The 18,085-nt window shown below is 50.8% G+C and overlaps 1 protein-coding gene across 3 annotated transcripts in view; it reads left to right on the forward strand.

The window, feature by feature from the left end:
- Positions 1-210: 210 nt before the first annotated feature.
- The window catches only part of LOC128686280 (notch homolog 2 N-terminal-like protein R), a 925,742-nt gene continuing 907,867 nt past the window's right edge, over positions 211-18,085 (forward strand). For 2 of the 3 annotated variants that reach the window (XM_070085809.1, XM_070085808.1), the window contains exon 1: positions 212-253. The gene's annotated coding sequence lies outside the window, so the exon portion shown is untranslated. Of the gene's footprint in view, positions 254-18,085 lie in introns of all 3 variants that reach the window. The other variant, XM_070085813.1, reaches the window with a different exon arrangement.

Consider the following 18,085-nt stretch of genomic DNA (forward strand, 5'->3'; position numbering starts at 1 on the left):
AGGCAGGAACCATACATAGTTTTAAGAAGAGGTATGATAAAGCTCATGGGGCAATTAGAGTGAGGACTCAGTAGCGATCAGTGAAGAGGCTGGGCCTGGAGCTGAGTCTCGACCCCTGTAACCACAATTAGGTGAGTACACACACACACACACACACACACACACACACACACACACACACACACACACACACACACAGATGTGTCTGACGGAAATAAATCTGGAAAGAAAAAAGGTTTAATGTAAATTAAATGTAAGTGCGAACCATGTTTTTCCCTGGTACCGCCTTTATAACTCTTCGTGAGAACTTAATCGTTAGTTACACTTCTTGAAAGACGTTCAATAAGATTATAAGATAATCACATGCTAGAAGTGTCTCTCTGGGATGGATATAAACACAATAAACCCAACAGTAACGTTACCTCTGTTCTGTATCAATGAAAATTCGAAATATCTTTCCATATGGTACCTCTGTGTATTTAAATAATATATCTAGTCAGTGTAGGAGCGTAAAAGTGTCAGCAAGACAACTAGCCATATTCCTGGTGTTTAACTGATCTTGATTATGAAGGTCACCGTGTCTTGATTATGAAGGTCACTGTGTCTTGATAGAGAAGTGAAGCCGCTGGTAATGTGTCATGTAGATGTTACTGAGGTTAATATACAGCATGAAGCTACTTAACTGCTATTGTTTGCTAGTGAAAAAAATTAAATCTTACTGGATGATTTATATATATATATATATATATATATATATATATATATATATATATATATATATATATATATATATATATATATATATATATATATATATATATATATATATAATGAGTGTATGTACAATAAAATTCAATCTATGACATTTATATAACATAATACCCAGCAGCATATATACACACACATTCACCGCACATGTGCACACACGCACACACATGCACGCACACGGACGCACGCACACACATGCACGCACAGGCACGCACGCACACACACACACACACACACACACACACACACACACACACACACACACACACACACACACACACACACACACACACACACTCAACTAGGTGAGTACACACACACACACATACACACACACACACACACAGCTAAGGGGAATGTCCTATGAAGAAAGGTTAAGAGAAATCGGTCTGACAACACTGGAGGACAGGAGGGTCAGGGGAGACTTGATAACGACATACAAAATACTGCGTGGAATAGTCAAGGTGGACAGAGACAGGATGTTCCCGAGATGGGACACAGAAACAAGGGGTCACAATTGGAAGCTGAAGACTCAGATGAGTCAAAGGGATGTTAGGAAGTATTTCTTCAGCCACAGAGTTGTCAGGAAGTGGAATAGTCTGGCAAGCGATGTAGTGGAGACAGGAACCATACATAGTTTTAAGACGAGGTATGATAAAGCTCATGGAGCAGAGAGAGGGAGGACTCAGTAGCGGTCAGTGAAGAGGCGGGGCCAGGAGCTGAGTCTCGATCCCTGCAACCACAATTAGGTGAGTACAGACTTGAAATATAATTTAGGAAAGTGCGTTATACTTCCAGTCTCGTTATACTAGCTACAGATATGCGTCTCAACCTGCCCTCCAGATGTACCATGGTGCACTCAATGGCATTACTATTATTATTATTGTTAAGTGATATACTCAAAGGGGAGGGTAGATCAGATTCTTTGGATCAAGAGCTCTCCAATATCAAGACACTATCTCCTTTAAAGTTACACATATGTGTCAGCTGTACATGACATTTGTCAGCTGCACATGACGCATGTCAGCTGTGCATGATGTATGTCAGCTGCACATGACGCATGTCAGCTGTGCATGATGTATGTCAGCTGCACATGACGCATGTCAGCTGTGCATGATGTATGTCAGCTGCACATGACGCATGTCAGCTGTGCATGATGTATGTCAGCTGCACATGACGCATGTCAGCTGTGCATGACGCTTGTGCTGTATGACATTTGAACCTGGGATTAATATGAACATCTTTTTGTAGAGCTCTATAATGTGAGCTTTCTTTTCAGGGAAATTCACACAAGGTGAGCTCTCTGGAGAGCTCTATATAAGGTGAGCTGTCTGGAGAGCTCTACATAAGGTGAGCTCTCTGGACAGCTCTACAAAAGGTAAGCTCTCTGGAGAGCTCTACATAAGGTAAGCTCTCTGGAGAGCTCTACATAAGGTAAGCTCTCTGGAGAGCTCTACATAAGGTAAGCTCTCTGGAGAGCTCTACATAAGGTAAGCTCTCTGGAGAGCTCTACATAAGGTAAGCTCTCTGGAGAGCTCTACATAAGGTAAGCTCTCTGGAGAGCGCTACATAATGGGGTACTGATATGATGGGAATTTTTCACCTGGCTGTCATTTCGTGGGCCGGTCCCGTCTGATTAATGACTGCTGGCCGAACTATATCGGCTTTTACCGTTCTAATAACTTGTGTTAAGCACTGTGTGTCACACAAGTGTCGATACTGACTGAAACACAAAATATTGACAACAGTTTCTGATGCGAAACAATTGTTCCTTTCCCCCGCCCTTCCCCCCCCCTCCAAAAATAAGATGTTAAATTCCCAAGGAAAACCAAATAGCTTCTGATTTTTTGTTTTTTGAGAACGCTGAAGTGATTTATTTGTAGTTATAGAAATAAATTATGGGAACGTTCGAGAGGCATTGTGATTTAATAGTCTGAGGAATAAAAGTCACAAATACAGTGGCTGGAACCATTAAAAGTCACAAATACCGTGGCTGGAACAATTAAAAGTCACAAATACCGTGGCTGGAACAACTAAAAGTCACAAATACCGTGGCTGGAACAAATAAAAATCACAAATACCGTGGCTGGAACAATAAGTCACAAATACCGTGGCTGGAACAATAAAAGTCAAATACTGTGCTTGGAACAATAAAAGTCAAATACTGTGGCTGGAACAACATAAGTAAAAACTGTGGGTGGAATAATGAAAGTCAAATACTGTAGCTGGAACAATAAAAGTCAAATACTGTAGCTGGAACAATAAAAGTCAAATACTGTAGCTGGAACAATAAAAGTCAAATACTGTAGCTGGAACAATAAAAGTCAAATACTGTGGCTGGAACAATAAAAGTCAAATACTGTGGCTGGAACAATAAAAGTCAAATACTGTAGCTGGAACAATAAAAGTCAAATACTGTGGCTGGAACAATAAAAGTCAAATACTGTGGCTGGAACAATAAAAGTCAAATACTGTGGCTGGAACAATAAAAGTCAAATACTGTGGCTGGAACAATAAAAGTCAAATACTGTAGCTGGAACAATAAAAGTCAAATACTGTGGTTGGAACAATAAAAGTCAAATACTGTAGCTGGAACAATAAAAGTCAAAGTACAGCGGCTGAAACAGTTCACAACACACACTAAGAGGGAATGTTAGACGACGTTCCGATCATTGCTGGATAACGTCCTCTCCTAAAGATAACATTCATTTTACAGCATTTAAGAATCATTATGAACACTTAAGATCCTGAAAGAGGTATTGAAAGCCTGACTATCCAGCAGGTATGTGTGAACATCATATAAGTGAATGGAGACAAGTGGCTCTTCTGGGATTTGACGTGCTCTTAGTGTCCGTGGTAACTCTTCGTATAGAATTCAAAGAAATTGTTTAGCCGGATTTGTGTTCTAGAGATGGGAAGAACCGTACTTATACTCAGAAGGATGGTTGGGTATACTGTGGCTCTGTGGATGATATAAATGGTGTCCGCGCACTGCTGCAAGGAGAAATCTTGAAACTATTGCGACATAGTTAATTAAAGATTTTTAAGAGCAAAAATCTTACTTATGAGGAATTTTTTTAACAGCGTGTTGTTGTACACGACTGTGAACAAAAACTTTTGTTAAGGAAGGACACTTGATGTTGGTGAAGAACTCTGTGTCCAAAGAACTGGAGCTACCCTCCCCATTATGAAAAACTTGATCACTTACCATTTTTCAGACGCTGTAAGTTCCCCTACTGTGGGGAATTTTAGTTACTCTACAGGTATGGAAATATAATTCTGTAGTTTAGTTGTACTCGTGGTTGATGGTAGTCACCACCCACGTCCTCCAGTTACACACTCACTGTGGCCATTGTGGTTCACTAGAATAATTTGTTTTATGGGATTACAGATTTTACCTTAACCATGTTCGATATTTCAGATTATCTGATGTTTCGTTAATTAACGCGAGCTCACCTTTGTTTGGACGTAAGCCGTCCCTAACGGCCTCATTAGTTGCTTGTGGTGTAATCTCTAACCTGATTTACCAGGATGCTGCAGCTCCCTTCAAACGTCGAATAATACTAAACTTTCCTGTACTTTTTCATCGTTTGAACTGTAAATACTTATGATCATATGGTGAGCGATACGATTCTTTATTGGGAATACAATGTTCATTGTCCATTAAGTTATATTAATTTATATTTCATTAAAATTTTGTGTACTGTTGGTTGAGAGAACACTGCCTTGCACTCCCTGGGTTGAGAGAGCACTGCCCTGCACTCCCTGGGTTGAGAGAGCACTGCCCTGCACTCCCTGGGTTGAGAGAACACTGCCCTGCACTCCCTGGGTTGAGAGAGCACTGCCCTGCACTCCCTGGGTTGAGAGAGCACTGCCCTGCACTCCCGGGGTTGAGAGAGCACTGCCCTGCACTCCCTGGGTTGAGAGAACACTGCCCTGCACTCCCTGGGTTGAGAGAGCACTGCCATGCACTCCCTGGGTTCAGAGAGCACTGCCCTGCACTCCCTGGGTTGAGAGAACACTGCCCTGCACTCCCTGGGTTGAGAGAGCACTGCCCTGCAATCCCTGGGTTCAGAGAGCACTGCCCTGCACTCCCTGGGTTGAGAGAGCACTGCCCTGCACTCCCTGGGTTCAGAGAGCACTGCCCTGCACTCCCTGGGTTCAGAGAGCACTGCCCTGCACTCCCGGGGTTGAGAGAACACTGCCCTGCACTCCCTGGGTTCAGATAACACTGCCCTGCGCTCCCTGGGTTCAGAGAACACTGCCCTACACTCCCTGGGTTGAGAGAACACTGCCCTGCACTCCCTGGGTTCAGAAAGCACTGCCATGCACTCCCTGGGTTGAGAGAACACTGCCCTGCACTCCCTGGGTTGAGAGAGCACTGCCCTGCACTCCCTGGGTTGAGAGAGCACTGCCCTGCACTCCCGGGGTTGAGAGAGCACTGCCCTGCACTCCCTGGGTTCAGAGAGCACTGCCCTGCACTCCCTGGGTTCAGAGAACACTGCCCTGCACTCCCTGGGTTGAGAGAGCACTGCCCTGCAATCCCTGGGTTCAGAGAGCACTGCCCTGCACTCCCTGGGTTCAGAGAGCACTGCCCTGCACTCCCTGGGTTCAGAGAGCACTGCCCTGCACTCCCTGGGTTCAGAGAGCACTGCCCTGCACTCCCGGGGTTGAGAGAACACTGCCCTGCACTCCCTGGGTTGAGAGAGCACTGCCCTGCACTCCCTGGGTTCAGAGAGCACTGCCCTGCACTCCCTGGGTTCAGAGAGCACTGCCCTGCACTCCCGGGGTTGAGAGAACACTGCCCTGCACTCCCTGGGTTGAGAGAGCACTGCCCTGCACTCCCTGGGTTCAGAGAGCACTGCCCTGCACTCCCTGGGTTCAGAGAGCACTGCCCTGCACTCCCTGGGTTCAGAGAGCACTGCCCTGCACTCCCTGGGTTCAGAGAGCACTGCCCTGCACTCCCTGGGTTGAGAGAACACTGCCCTGCACTCCCTGGGTTGAGAGAGCACTGCCCTGCAATCCCTGGGTTCAGAGAGCACTGCCCTGCACTCCCTGGGTTCAGATAACACTGCCCTGCGCTCCCTGGGTTCAGAGAACACTGCCCTACACTCCCTGGGTTGAGAGAACACTGCCCTGCACTCCCTGGGTTCAGAGAGCACTGCCCTGCACTCCCGGGGTTGAGAGAACACTGCCCTGCACTCCCTGGGTTCAGAGAGCACTGCCCTGCACTCCCTGGGTTGAGAGAGCACTGTCCTGCACTCCCTGGGTTCAGAGAACACTGCCCTGCACTCCCGGGGTTGAGAGAACACTGCCCTGCACTCCCGGGGTTGAGAGAACACTGCCCTGCACTCCCTGGGTTGAGAGAGCACTGCCCTGCACTCCCGGGGTTGAGAGAGCACTGCCCTGCACTTCCTGGGTTGAGAGAGCACTGCCCTGCACTCCCTGGGTTGAGAGAGCATTGCCCTGTACTCCCTGGGTTCAGAGAGCACTGCCCTGCACTCCCTGGGTTGAGAGAACACTGCCCTGCACTCCCGGGGTTGAGAGAACACTGCCCTGCACTCCCGGGGTTGAGAGAGCACTGCCCTGCACTCCCTGGGTTGAGAGAACACTGCCCTGCACTCCCGGGGTTGACAGAACACTGCCCTGCACTCCCGGGGTTGAGAGAACACTGCCATGCACTCCCGGGGTTGAGAGAGCACTGCCCTGCATTCCCTGGGTTGAGAGAACACTGCCCTGCACTCCCGGGGTTGAGAGAACACTGCCCTGCATTCCCTGGGTTGAGAGAACACTGCCCTGCACTCCCGGGGTTGAGAGAACACTGCCCTGCACTCCCGGGGTTGAGAGAACACTGCCCTGCACTCCCTGGGTTGAGAGAGCACTGCCCTTCATTCCCTGGGTTGAGACAACACTGCCCTGCACTCCCGGGGTTGAGAGAACACTGCCCTGCACTCCCGGGGTTGAGAGAACACTGCCCTGCACTCCCGGGGTTGAGAGAGCACTGCCCTGCACTCCCGGGGTTGAAAGAACACTGCCCTGCTCTCCCGGGGTTGAGAGAACACTGTCCTGCACTCCCGGGGTTGAGAGAACACTGCCCTGCACTCCCGGGGTTGAGAGAACACTCCCCTGCACTCCCGGGGTTGAGAGAACACTGCCCTGCACTCCCGGGGTTGAGAGAACACTGCCCTGCACTCCCGGGGTTGAGAGAACACTGCCCTGCACTCCCGGGGTTGAGAGAGCACTGCCCTGCACTCCCTGGGTTGAGAGAACACTGCCCTGCACTCCCGGGGTTGAGAGAACACTGCCCTGCACTCCCGGGGTTGAGAGAACGCTGCCCTGCACTCCCGGGGTTGAGAGAACACTGCCCTGCACTCCCGGGGTTGAGCGAACACTGGCTTGCACTCCCGGGGTTGAGAGAACATTGGCCTGCACTTCCGGGGTTGAGAGAACACTGGCCTGCACTCCCGGGGTTGAGAGAACACTGCCCTGCACTTACGGGGTTGAGAGAACACTGGCCTGCACTCCCGGGGTTGAGAGAACACTGCTCTGAACTCCCAGGGTTGAGAGAACACTGCCCTGCACTCCCGGGGTTGAGAGAACACTGCTCTGCACTCCCTGGGTTGAGAGAACACTGCCCTGCACTCCCGGGGTTGAGAGAACACTGCTCAGCACTCCCGGGGTTGAGAGAACACTGCTCTGCACTTCCTGGGTTGAGAGAACACTGCTCTGCACTCCCGGGGTTGAGAGAACACTGCCCTGCACTCCCTGGGTTGAGAGAACACTGCCCTGCACTCCCGGGGTTGAGAGAAAACTGCCCTGCACTCCCGGAGTTGAGAGAACACTGCCCTGCACTCCAGGGTTGAGAGAACACTAGCTTGCACTCCTGAGGTTGAGAGAACACTGCCCTGCATTTCCGGGGTTGAGAGAACACTGGCCTGCACTCCCGGAGTTGAGAGAACACTGCCCTGCACTCCCGGGGTTGAGAGAACACTGTCCTGTACTCCCAGGGTTGAGAGAACACTGTCCTGCACTCCCGGGGTTTAGAGAACACTGCCCTGCACTCCCGGGGTTGAGAGAACACTGTCCTGCACTCCCGGGGTTGAGAGAACACTGCCCTGCACTCCCTGGGTTGAGAGAACACTGCCATGCACTCTCGGAGTTGAGAGAATACTGGCTTGCACTCCTGAGGTTGAGAGAACACTGCCCTGCATTCCCGGGGTTGAGAGAACACTGCCCTGCACTCCCGGGGTTGAGAGAACACTGCCCTGCACTCCCGGGGTTGAGAGAGCACTGCCCTGCACTCCCTGGGTTGAGAGAACACTGCCCTGCACTCCCGGGGTTGAGAGAACACTGCCCTGCACTCCCGGGGTTGAGAGAACGCTGCCCTGCACTCCCGGGGTTGAGAGAACGCTGCCCTGCACTCCCGGGGTTGAGAGAACACTGCCCTCCACTCCCGGGGTTGAGAGAACACTGGCTTGCACTCCCGGGGTTGAGAGAACATTGGCCTGTACTCCCGGGGTTGAGAGAACACTGGCCTGCACTCCCGGGGTTGAGAGAACACTGCTTTGCACTCCCTGGGTTGAGAGAACACTGCTCAGCACTCCCGGGGTTGAGAGAACACTGCCCTGCACTCCCTGGGTTGAGAGAACACTGCCCTGCGCTCCCGGGGTTGAGAGAAAACTGCCCTGCACTCCCTGAGTTGAGAGAACACTGCCCTGCACTCCAGGGTTGAGAGAACACTAGCTTGCACTCCTGAGGTTGAGAGAACACTGCCCTGCATTTCCGGGGTTGAGAGAACACTGGCCTGCACTCCCGGAGTTGAGAGAACACTGCCCTGCACTCCCGGGGTTGAGAGAACACTGTCCTGTACTCCCAGGGTTGGGAGAACACTGTCCTGCACTCCCGGGGTTGGTAGAACACTGTCCTGCACTCCCGGGGTTGAGAGAACACTGCCCTGCACTCCCTGGGTTGAGAGAACACTGCCATGCACTCTCGGAGTTGAGAGAATACTGGCTTGCACTCCTGAGGTTGAGAGAACACTGCCCTGCATTCCTGGAATTGAGAGAACACTGGCCTGCACTCCCGCGGTTGAGAGAACACTGGCTTGCGCTCCCGGGGTTGAGAAAACACTGGCCTGCTCTCCCAGGGTTGAGAGAACACTGGTCTGCACTCCCGGGGTTGAGAGAATACTGGCTTGCACTCCCGGGGTTGAGAGAACACTGCCCTGCACTCCCGGGGTTGAGAGAACACTGCCCTGCACTCCCGGGGTTGAGAGAATACTGGCTTGCACTCCTGAGGTTGAGAGAACACTGCCCTGCATTCCCTGGGTTGAGAGAACACTGGCTTTCACTCCCAGGGTTGAGAGAACACTGGCTTGCCCTCCCGGGGTTGAGAAAACACTGGCCTGCACTCCCAGGGTTGAGAGAACACTGGCCTGCACTCCCGGGGTTGAGAGAATACTGGCTTGCACTCCCGGGGTTGAGAGAACACTGCCCTGCACTCCCGGGGTTGAGAGAATACTGGCTTGCACTCCTGAGGTTGAGAGAACACTGTCCTGCATTTTCCGGGGTTGAGAGAACACTGGCTTGCACTCCCGGGGTTGAGAGAACACTGGCTTGCACTCTCGGGGTTGAGAAAACACTGCCCTGCATTCCCGGGGTTGAGAGAACACTGGCCTGCACTCTCGGGGTTGAGAAAACACTGCCCTGCACTCTCGGGGTTGACAGAACACTGCCCTGCACTCCCGGGGTTGAGAGAACACTGGCTTGCACTCCCGGGGTTGAGAGAACACTGCCCTGCATTCCCAGGGTTGAGAGAACACTGCCCTGCATTCCCAGGGTTGAGAGAACACTGCCCTGCACTCCCAGGGTTGAGAGAACATTGCCCTGCACTCCAGGGTTGAGAGAACACTGCCGTGCACTCCCAGGGTTGAGAGAACACTGGCTTGCACTCCCGGGGTTGAGAGAACACTGGCTTGCGCTCCCGGGGTTGAGAGAACACTGCCCTGCACTCCCGGGGTTGAGAGAACACTGGCTTGCACTCCCGGGGTTGAGAGAACACTGCCCTGCACTCCCGGGGTTGAGAGAACACTGCCCTGCACTCCCGGGGTTGAGAGAGCACTGCCCTGCACTCCCGGGGTTGAGAGAACACTGCCCTGCTCTCCCGGGGTTGAGAGAACACTGTCCTGCACTCCCGGGGTTGAGAGAACACTGCCCTGCACTCCCGGGGTTGAGAGAACACTCCCCTGCACTCCCGGGGTTGAGAGAACACTGCCCTGCACTCCCGGGGTTGAGAGAACACTGCCCTGCACTCCCGGGGTTGAGAGAACACTGCCCTGCACTCCCGGGGTTGAGAGAGCACTGCCCTGCACTCCCTGGGTTGAGAGAACACTGCCCTGCACTCCCGGGGTTGAGAGAACACTGCCCTGCACTCCCGGGGTTGAGAGAACGCTGCCCTGCACTCCCGGGGTTGAGAGAACACTGCCCTGCACTCCCGGGGTTGAGCGAACACTGGCTTGCACTCCCGGGGTTGAGAGAACATTGGCCTGCACTTCCGGGGTTGAGAGAACACTGGTCTGCACTCCCGGGGTTGAGAGAACACTGCCCTGCACTTACGGGGTTGAGAGAACACTGGCCTGCACTCCCGGGGTTGAGAGAACACTGCTCTGAACTCCCAGGGTTGAGAGAACACTGCCCTGCACTCCCGGGGTTGAGAGAACACTGCTCTGCACTCCCTGGGTTGAGAGAACACTGCCCTGCACTCCCGGGGTTGAGAGAACACTGCTCAGCACTCCCGGGGTTGAGAGAACACTGCTCTGAACTCCCAGGGTTGAGAGAACACTGCCCTGCACTCCCGGGGTTGAGAGAACACTGGCTTGCACTCCCGGGGTTGAGAGAACACTGCCCTGCATTCCCAGGGTTGAGAGAACACTGCCCTGCATTCCCAGGGTTGAGAGAACACTGCCCTGCACTCCCAGGGTTGAGAGAACATTGCCCTGCACTCCAGGGTTGAGAGAACACTGCCGTGCACTCCCAGGGTTGAGAGAACACTGGCTTGCACTCCCGGGGTTGAGAGAACACTGGCTTGCACTCCCGGGGTTGAGAGAACACTGCCCTGCGCTCCTGGGGTTGAGAGAACACTGCCCTGCACTCCCAGGGTTGAGAGAACACTGCCCTGCACCCTCGTGTTTGAGAGAATACCGCTTTGCACTCTTGTGATTGAGAGAACACTGGCTTGCACTCCTGAGGTTGAGAGAACACCGGCCTGTACTCCCGGGATTGAGACAACACTGCCCTGAACTCCCGGAGTTGAGAGAACACCGGCCTGCACTCCCGGGATTGAGACAACACTGCCCTGAACTCCCGGAGTTGAGAGAACACTGCCCTGCACTCTCGTGGTTGAGAGAACACTGCCTTGCATTCTCGTTATTGAGATAACACTGCCCTGCACTCCCGGTTGAGAACACTGCCCTGCACTCCCAGGGTTGAGAGAACACTGCCCATCACTCCCAGGGTTGAGAGAACACTGCCCTGCACTCCCAGGGTTGAGAGAACACTGCCCTGCACTCACAGGGTTGAGAGAACACTGCCCTACACTCCCAGGGTTGAGAGAACACTGCCCTGCACTCCCAGGGTTGAGAGAACACTGTTCTGCACTCCCAGGGTTGACAGAACACTGCCCTGCACTCCCAGGGTTGAGAGAACACTGCCCTGCACTCCCAGGGTTGAGAGAACACTACCCTGCACTCCCATGGTTGAGAGAACACTGCCCTGCACTCCCAGGGTTGAGAGAACACTGCCCTGCACTCCCAGGGTTGAGAGAACACTGCCCTGCACTCTCAGGGTTGAGAGAACACTGCCCTGCACTCTCAGGGTTGAGAGAACACTGCCCTGCACTCCCAGGGTTGAAAGGACACTGCCCTGCACTCCCAGGGTTGAGAGAACACTGCCGTTCACTCCCAGGGTTGAGAAAACACTACCCTGCACTCCCAGGGTTGAGAGAACACTGCCGTTCACTCCCAGGGTTGAGAGAACACTGTCCTGTACTCCCAGGGTTGAGAGAACACTGCCCTGCATTCCCGGGGTTGAGAGAACACTGGCTTGCACTCCCGGGGTTAAGAGAACACTGGCTTGCCCTCCCGGGGTTGAGAAAACACTGGCCTGCACTCCCAGGGTTGAGAGAACACTGGCCTGCACTCCCGGGGTTGAGAGAATACTGGCTTGCTCTCCCGGGGTTGAGAGAACACTGCCCTGCACTCCCGGGGTTGAGAGAATACTGGCTTGCAATCCTGAGGTTGAGAGAACACTGTCCTGCATTTTCCGGGGTTGAGAGAACACTGGCTTGCACTCCCGGGGTTGAGAGAACACTGGCTTGCACTCTCGGGGTTGAGAAAACACTGCCCTGCATTCCCGGGGTTGAGAGAACACTGACCTGCACTTTCGGGGTTGAGAGAACACTGCCCTGCACTCCCGGGGTTGAGAGAACACTGGCTTGCACTCCCGGGGTTGAGAGAACACTGCCCTGCATTCCCAGGGTTGAGAGAACACTGCCCTGCATTCCCAGGGTTGAGAGAACACTGCCCTGCACTCCCAGGGTTGAGAGAACATTGCCCTGCACTCCAGGGTTGAGAGAACACTGCCGTGCACTCCCAGGGTTGAGAGAACACTACCCTGCGCTCCTGGGGTTGAGACAACACTGCCATGCACTCCCAGGGTTGAGAGAACACTGCCCTGCACTCTCGTGTTTGAGAGAATACTGCCCTGCACTCTTGTGTTTGAGAGAACACTGGCTTGCACTCCTGAGGTTGAGAGAACACCGGCCTGCACTCCCGGGATTGAGACAACACTGCCCTGAACTCCCGGAGTTGAGAGAACACCGGCCTGCACTCCCGGGATTGAGACAACACTGCCCTGAACTCCCGGAGTTGAGAGAACACTGCCCTGCACTCTCGTGGTTGAGAGAACACTGCCTTGCACTCTCGTTATTGAGATAACACTGCCCTGCACTCCCGGTTGAGAACACTGCCCTGCACTCCCAGGGTTGAGAGAACACTGCCCATCACTCCCAGGGTTGAGAGAACACTGCCCTGCACTCCCAGGGTTGAGAGAACACTGCCCTGCACTCACAGGGTTGAGAGAACACTGCCCTACACTCCCAGGGTTGAGAGAACACTGCCCTGCACTCCCAGGGTTGAGAGAACACTGTTCTGCACTCCCAGGGTTGAGAGACCACTGCCCTGCACTCCCAGGGTTGAGAGAACACTGCCCTGCACTCCCAGGGTTGAGAGAACACTACCCTGCACTCCCAGGGTTGAGAGAACACTGTCCTGCACTCCCAGGGTTGAGAGAACACTGCCCTGCACTCCCAGGGTTGAGAGAACACTGCCCTGCACTCTCAGGGTTGAGAGAACACTGCCCTGCACTCTCAGGGTTGAGAGAACACTGCCCTGCACTCCCAGGGTTGAGAGGACACTGCCCTGCACTCCCAGGGTTGAGAGAACACTGCCGTTCACTCCCAGGGTTGAGAAAACACTACCCTGCACTCCCAGGGTTGAGAGAACACTGCCGTTCACTCCCAGGGTTGAGAGAACACTGTCCTGTACTCCCAGGGTTGAGAGAACACTGTCCTGCACTCCCAGGGTTGAGAGAACTCTGCCGTTCACTCCCAGGGTTGAGAGAACACTACCCTGCACTCCCATGGTTGAGAGAACACTACCCTGCACTCTCAGGGTTGAGAGAACACTACCCTGCACTCCCAGGGTTGAGAGAACACTACCCTGCACTCCCAGGGTTGAGAGAACACTACCCTGCACTCCCAGGGTTGAGAGAACACTACCCTGCACTCCCAGGGTTGAGAGAACACTACCCTGCACTCCCAGGGTTGAGAGAACACTGCCCTGCACTCCCAGGGTTGAGAGAACACTACCCTGCACTCCCAGGGTTGAGAGAACACTACCCTGCACTCCCAGGGTTGAGAGAACACTACCCTGCACTCCCAGGGTTGAGAGAACACTACCCTGCACTCCCAGGGTTGAGAGAACACTACCCTGCACTCCCAGGGTTGAGAGAACACTGCCCTGCACTCCCAGGGTTGAGAGAACACTACCCTGCACTCCCAGGGTTGAGAGAACACTACCCTGCACTCCCAGGGTTGAGAGAACACTACCCTGCACTCCCAGGGTTGAGAGAACACTACCCTGCACTCCCAGGGTTGAGAGAACACTGCCCTGCACTCCCAGGGTTGAGAGAACACTGCCCTGCACTCCCAGGGTTGAGAGAACACTACCCTGCACTCCCAGGGTTGAGAGAACACTACCCTGCACTCCCAGGGTTGAGAGAACACTACCCTGCACTCCCAGGGTTGAGAGAACACTACCCTGCACTCCCAGGGTTGAGAGAACACTACCCTGCACTCCCAGGGTTGAGAGAACACTACCCTGCACTCCCAGGGTTGAGAGACTCCCAGGGTTGAGAGACTCCCAGGGTTGAGAGAACACTACCCTGCACTCCCAGGGTTGAGAGAACACTACCCTGCACTCCCAGGGTTGAGAGAACACTACCCTGCACTCCCAGGGTTGAGAGAACACTACCCTACACTCCCAGGGTTGCACTCCCAGGGTTGAGAGACCACTACCCTCCACTCCCCGGGTTGAGAGAACACTACCCTGCACTCCCAGGGTTGAGAGAACACTACCCTACACTCCCAGGGTTGAGAGAACACTACCCTGCACTCCCAGGGTTGAGAGAACACTACCCTGCACTCCCAGGGTTGAGAGAACACTACCCTGCACTCCCAGGGTTGAGAGAACACTACCCTGCACTCCCAGGGTTGAGAGAACACTACCCTGCACTCCCAGGGTTGAGAGAACACTACCCTGCACTCCCAGGGTTGAGAGAACACTACCCTACACTCCCAGGGTCATCACTTACACTCACTTTCCTTTATCCGTTTATCACTGAGGTTGTTTGTGGCTTGTTTATTGTTTTCAATTCTCGGGATTTTTATATGGTTCCATAGTCGTGACACTGTTGTATAACGCTTGAGCAATAGAATGATCCAGACACTCAGTGGGTACTTATTCAACAAGTGCTCTTAGTTAACTGATGCCCAGGGCATTTATCGCTGCTCTCGGGCGATGAATTCGCTGATCCAGGAGAAATTCCATTTCAAGAATGTCCACATGTTGTCAGTACAGTGTCATTTTAGGTAAAAATACTATAGATATTTAATTATAATGAGGATTTTGTGAGTTAGCATATGTAATAACTCAAAACTTGTGGTTCATACACTCCGAAATACACAACCCAGGAGGTGATCTTCAACATAATTAAAAACTAATAGCAATAAATATCTTTACCATCTTTTATATTTGACACTGTTGTCTTGTTTAAAAACAAGGTTTAAGGGACTTACGTACTTTAAATATTTACATAAAAAACGTTTAACTTAACAAAATGTTTAAACAAAAATGTAACATATTTGTGTGTATATATAGAGAGATGTGTTGGGCGGGTTGTAACATATTGGCTGGTGCTGTGCTGCACCACACAAATAAAGCTGACACCGCAGGCAACGTGTTTATGTTTTCCGTATATATATATATTGAAACAGATAAAAATAATACTGAATATCAGGGTCGTGTATATATATATATATATATATATATATATATATATATATATATATATATATATATATATATATATATATATATATATATATATATATATATATTCCATGAACCCACGGCAAATCGTAATGAGCGACTATTAATGAATAAGCAGAAGAATAGACACAAACTCGTACCGTGGTCCATGCATATATCAGACCCATCGTTGTAACCAATCAGCCATGGGGCTTACAAATGCTATGATTTTTTTTTACAACGTGCACTTCTGTGACATGGTTGTATCAGAGGCACCAACTGTGATTTTACTGTCTTGTCCCACAGCCCCAGAAGCTTTCATGGTACGTGTATTCTCGTTCACGACGGCTTATCTTCGCTTGACAGACTTAATGACTTTGATGGGTAGGAGAATTAGATGCATCATTAGAGCTATGTAGGCCTGCTAGCCGCTGGCAGTAATAGCCTGGTTAATGAGGAAGTCAACAAGGAAGTATGGTCTCAGACCAGACTTAGAGTAGACCTTAAGAAATTTTGCGTATCATACTTAGTCACATATGCAAATGAATTATGAATAAGTCACTATACCTGGTGAGTCATAAACACGATAAGTCACAATATTCGATGAATCATAAAACATAATGAATCACAAAAATGATGAGTAAATCACAAAATTGAGTCACGTGATAAGTCACAAAACATGAGTAAATTAAAACATGATAAATGAAATATGATGAATAAATCACCAAACACAATGTGTAACTCACAGTACATGATGAGTAGGTCACAAAATATGACAAGTACGCCACAATGAAAGATGAATAAGTCACAATACACGATGTAACTTACAAGTCAGCAAGAATGTCGTGGCTGCAGCAAGTCACCGCTCCTAACATGGCGAGAGGAAACTTAAACGACGTTTCTGTCCATCCTGGACCATCATCGCGTCGCAAACGAATAAGAACTGTGAGGTTCCCATAAGATAAGCCCATACTTGGAGTTATTGCTCCAAGTATGGGCCTGTTGGTCCATACGTGGAGCAATAACTCAGAAAACAGGTCAGGTGAAGGCAGTGCCAGGAATTAGGTCGAATCACTAGCGTATTTTAAAGAAAATTTTACTTGGTGTTGGGTGCGTCAATATTCAACAGAAACAAGCTGAACGCTAGCCCAGGCTCTGATTTACGTTGGTCTACTGGATCATCCTGCCTGTTGATCCACTGAATCTACTTGATCCACTGGATCACTATCTTTTCTGTCTGCCTGTCTATCTAGTTTCTTGTATAGCCTTGGTTGGACACCTTGTCAAGCTCACTCTGGCAATCCAAGAACACGTAGCTCACCCATCACTGTCTTACCGGTATTACTTCATTGAAACACTCTGGTAAGTTCGAAAAACAGTGTTCGCCATCCATAAATCCGTTCTGGATTTCTCTGACAAGTTTTCTTGTGGTATAAACCTTGGTAAATAGCCCAGACAAATTGGTTTAAAAATTCACCTGAGCAAACACTAGGACATATTTATTAGAAAGCGTTTCGGTCCTGGGACCTTAAAACTTATGACGACATTTCGGTCCGACTCGGACCATTAGTTAGTCACACACAAGCGTGAAGAGAAGAGAACCAGTTTCATTCTCCTACGAGCTGGTTATTTGTGTATTGTACCAGTCTCGGTATTGTGCATTGTTATTCTTTAAGGTTGAAAATAACTGTGTGTGTGTGTGTGTGTGTGTGTGTGTGTGTGTGTGTGTGTGTGTGTGTGTGTGTGTGTGTGTGTGTGTGTGTGTGTGTGTGTGTGTGTGTGTGTTAGAAGTGATCTAGGCCCCAGGAGAGAAACGTTTTCTAATAAATATGTCCTGGTGTTTGCTCACGTAACTTTTTTAAAGCAAGTTCTCTCATCCACAGTGATTCAATACTCTCCTCCTCACGAATTTCTTCAGAAAATGTTGAGGCAGTGAAGTCTGGAATTTAATAAAGGAAAGTTTACGTAGGTGTAGGCAGCGTTTTTTTTCCTTAATGAGGAATTTGCATGATGGAAAATACGAGTACTAATGATGATAATTAAGATATCAAGACGAAGAACACAGACGGTAAAGGAAATGAAGAGGTTTAATGAGTGAAGCAAGTGTAAGCAAAGCGGGTGAGATAGATAAGTGAGGTAAGTGAGTAGAGTGTAGGCATATGAGGCAAGAGAGGTAAGTGTAGAGGATAAAGTAATTGGTTACGAAGATTATTATTGTTCATAAGTAAGTGCCAAACCCGTGTGCGTCATACAGCGCCTGGTGAATGCGAGACAATCAGGAATGTCGGAGGGAGGGGAAGGAGGTGAGGAAGCTCCGATTCCTGAGATCGAGAGCGATTCACCGGCGTCAAGATACCATTCCCCACCTCCTCCCTCCCCCCTTCCCTACCTTTCGTATGTTTCGTGACGCTAAGAGAAACAAGAGTGTGAGGCGCAGGTGTGGACGTTCTTCCATACACTGACATATACACAGGTGTGGACGTTGTTCCACACAAACACTGGTGGACTGGTGGATGAGCCTGGGAGGGAAGATTGGGTGACAGAGCTCATGAAAAGGGAAGAGTGGGGAAGGAAGCTAGAAGAGCTTAGCAAAAAAATAGATGAGAGGATAGCTGCAGAGAGAAGGAAATGAGAGCTACAAGCCACAGCAGCATAAGCTAAGATAGAGTTTAG

Source organism: Cherax quadricarinatus, chromosome 17 (assembly GCF_038502225.1).
Source record: "Cherax quadricarinatus isolate ZL_2023a chromosome 17, ASM3850222v1, whole genome shotgun sequence".
Classification (NCBI taxonomy): domain Eukaryota; kingdom Metazoa; phylum Arthropoda; class Malacostraca; order Decapoda; family Parastacidae; genus Cherax; species Cherax quadricarinatus.